The 4003-nt window shown below is 41.0% G+C and overlaps 1 non-coding gene across 1 annotated transcript; it reads left to right on the plus strand.

The window, feature by feature from the left end:
* Positions 1 to 1465: 1465 nt before the first annotated feature.
* On the plus strand, positions 1466 to 1537 carry TRNAA-CGC. The gene has a single exon. It is a non-coding gene; the product is annotated as a tRNA-Ala (tRNA).
* Positions 1538 to 4003: the final 2466 nt, after the last annotated feature.

A 4003-nucleotide genomic window follows, 5' to 3' on the forward strand; every position in this document is an offset into this window, starting at 1 on the left:
GGTTGTTTCCAACTTTGGCAATTATGAATAAAGCTGCTATACACCTCAGTGTGCAGGTTTTTGTGTAGACATGATTTCAACTTCTCTAGATAGATACTGAAGAGCTTGATTGCTGGATCATATGGTAAGAGTATGTTTAGCTTTGTAAGAAACTGCGAAACTGTTTTCCAAAGAGGTTGTATCATTTTGCATCCACACCAGCAATGAATCAGAGCTCCTGTTGTTCCACATCCTCATCAGCATTTGGTGTTGTCAGTGTTCTGGATTCGGGCCATTCTAACAGGTGTGCACAGTATCTTATTGTTTTAACTTGCATTTCCCTGATGACACAGGATGTGGAACATCTTTTCATATGCTTATTTTCCATCCGTGGGTCTTCTTTGGTGAGTTTGTTCACATTCTTTGTCTATTTAATCGGGTTGTTTGTTTTCTTATTGTTTCGTTTTAAGAGTTCTTTGTATATTTTGGGCACCAGTCCTTTACCAGATATGTGTTTTGGAAATATGTTCTCCCAGGCTGTGGCTTGTCTTCTCATTCTCTTGAAAATGTCTTCCACAGAGCCGACTTCTTAAATTTTAGTGAAGTCCACCTTATCAATCACTTCTTTCATGGATCGTGCCTTTGGTGGTGTCGCTTGACTTTTGAAGAGTCGCTGTTCTCTGCTTTATAACTTCTGAAGCAAGAGGCAGACCTTTGTGCGGGCGGGCGGCTGCTCCAGCGAGGCGAGAGGGCAGAGTTGCGCTTTCAGGGGATCGTGGCGGCACCGCTGCAGCTGCAGCAGCTATTGGCCTGCGCCGATCCGGGCACAGCTGTTTCCTCCAGGTTCATTCTTCAGCGCAGCAGCCTTGCGGAGACTCAGAAGAGACGAATAAAGAGAAGCTGATGCGTGGATCAAGAAAAGAGGGAAACAAGCAAATGCACCTTCTTAAATCTAGGATTCTTCGTGAAGCCAGAATTCCCAGATAAAGCGGATGAAGCTCCGGCGTCAGGTGGGCTAGATGGTATGTACAGCCCGAGCCATTGCCGTGGGGAAAGATCAGGGCAGGATTCTCACGTTTTCATCTACCTGGACGATTTCTTCTCCAAACCGGGTCAAGTGGGGGCGACAGCTCCAAAGATGCATTTGACCATTCAAGGGACTCACCTGCAAGGAATTTGGTTCTCGGCTAGCAGAAAAATTTTCAAAGCGACCTGAACAATCCCTTAATTCTTTCCGCCTGGGATAGCCAACAGCAGAACCAATTGTGCTAAAGCTATAAAATTCTACTCTGCTCTCAGTAACGATAGGAGCTGGATGTCGTTGGTGTGTACCGAAGGGAGTCTGCTTGGGTGTAATCTGAATGAGGCTTTAGGTGGAATTCATCCTCAGGGCCAGCCACTTCCCGGTTGAACACTAAATGGTAATTCCAACCATTTTTGACTTTTTAAAAGGACAACAAGTCTACTACCTTATTGTTTTGCGCCAGGGGATGTAGCTCAGTGGTAGAGCGCATGCTTCGCATGTATGAGGTCCCGGGTTCGATCCCCGGCATCTCCAAGCTGATGTCCGAAAGCTCGTTTTGTTTAATTCACCCTCTGGTACAGATAATTATTAAATATATATATTTTAGTCGTTTCTCATTTTTGTTATTATTATTTTTTTAAATAGAGCAATTTCCTGTTTCGTTTATTTCTCTTCCATTTGGTTAACTAGCCACCGCCATATTTTCTGGCAATTTCCCTGAGGTGTTTTATCATGCAGTGAGCAATACAAAGCCAAAGAGACAATTCAGAAGGAAATTCATTCTATGAATGCATCCAGGAAGAGAGCTACATATCAACGAATGCTTTAAACTCAATTAAATGAGGCTCCATCTATTTCCACTTTCCAGTGGAAAACAATCAGTAAAACTAAAATGTCTCGCAGTAATTTTTTTGCAGGAGCCTGAGGTGGGGTGGGGAAGGGGGAAGTAGCATGCCTTTTTAAGTATTGAGGTGGGAGTTGCATGTAAGTGCTCAAGGGACCATCCACCCTAGGACCATAAGATTACGTGGATCTTGTGCTGTACTTACTAGCCTACTTACCAATTTCTCGCTGCATCTTTGGCCTTACTCAAGATTTCTGTGCAAGAGAGCTTGTCATAGTCTAGTGCAGGAGGTTTGGGAAAGTAGTAAATGTTAGAAATAACCTGTGGAAATGGAAGGCGGTTAGATGTCCCACCAACACTGGAAACCCAAAGGAGGTTGCATTTTTGCAACTGTTAAGTAGATTAATTTTAGGCTTATGTGACTTCTGTGTTGTACTTCTGTTCATTACGTAATTCAATTGAGTCATTTGGAATATTGATAGTAAATTTACTTTATTGTTTCTGTTCACATTAAGAAGTACACTAAAAATAAATTAACAGGGGCAAAGCTCTGAAAAAGGGCAACAAAATGTTTTACAAGTTATTTCTCTAAAACCCCCACCCTTTTTGGGAATTAAAACCTGCATTCCTTCCCAAGGCCAGTAATCAAAGGGGCAGAAAAATGTTCTTTGTTGTTTGTTTTCTAGTATCTTAAACCACAGGAGACGGCTCAACAGAACTATCTTAAGATCATAGTTGATGAAGATAAGGTCCACAGAAACCACCAATTAATATAGTTAACACCAACAGCCTGAAGACACAACATGTGAAACCTGTGGTCATGTTGACCTGAGCCCAACCCCCCAAAAAACTCCTTTAAAAAGCCCCGTTTTTCTGCTTAAAGACAGGATGGTGGTCTTTTGAGAGGCTAGTGTGCTGCCCTCCTCATTTGCCAGCAAATTATTAAATTTTTCTTTCTTTTCCCTCAAACCACTTGTCCTCATTCTTTGTTCTCACTGATTCGGCCTCTGGGACAAGTACCAAACTTTTGGTACCAATAATAAGGTGTATTTCTCTGTCATTGTTAAGAGGAAATCCAATAATTTGTTTAATAAACATTTGTTGGGTGCTTCCTTTGTGTTACTATGTTAACGGTGCTAAGTTGGGAGGTACAACTGAAAGTCAAATGAGGAGGAGCCAATATATAAAAAATATTTGCTACTATGTGTCATAATTACCATATCAGAGGTCTGTAAAAGAAAACACTGGAACACAGGAGAGGGTACGATCAACTTTCCCTGAGGAGGTAGGTCAGGAAAAGTTGAACAAAAGAAGAGATACTTGTGATGTGTGTTAAAGAATGAGTGGGATATTTTACAGCTGGAAATGAGGATCACAGTGTTATTCGAGTCATAATAAACATCATGCATGTGGCATGAAAACATGACACAAAATGTTGGACAATTTAGGTAGTTACATATAGCTGGCTCATAGGATAAGAAAGGGAAACCATAGGAGATCGTGTAGGAGATGTCGGAATATAGCTTATCAAGGGTTTTGAACTGTGTATCATCAGTGATTTTGGTTCCAATATGCAAACAGTGAATATGATTAACTTAAGTGGAAAGAATATCTAGTTGGCCAGGTTTAAATCAACGTCAGCTGTCTCAGAAAGCAAGAATCTGACTCTAAAAATGTCAAATTCCCTAAACATAATTAAAAAGTTCAACCACCAAAAGAAAAAAAAAGGTTCCCAATGAGAATGCCTTTATGTAGGCTTTCCTAGAGGACTCAGTAGGCAATGAGAAGACAATGAAACACTACAAACGAGAGATTATCACAATCAGATTTGAATTTTACAAATTAGTTCTCTAAATAATGTAGAAAATGCTTTAGGAATAGTGGTGAAATGCGATGAAAACAAGACTAGTTCAGATATTATTGAATGAGTCCAGATGATTTGCTGTGGGGACTTTCACTGAGGAGTAAGTTTCAGAACATAAAGACCTGTCCTATGACCCTTTCTTAGGAACCAGAGTAAGAGTAGCAATGGCTTGAACTTCCCAGGGGCCTGAACTGTAGGTACCACTGACTTGTTCCAAGAGATTGAGATCCAACTGGATCTACCTCAAGGATGAAGCTAAATTCTAAGAGCCCTGTCTTTCCCAATCTCTTAA

Source organism: Propithecus coquereli, unplaced genomic scaffold (assembly GCF_000956105.1).
Source record: "Propithecus coquereli isolate 6110/MARCELLA unplaced genomic scaffold, Pcoq_1.0 Scaffold240, whole genome shotgun sequence".
NCBI lineage: Eukaryota > Metazoa > Chordata > Mammalia > Primates > Indriidae > Propithecus > Propithecus coquereli.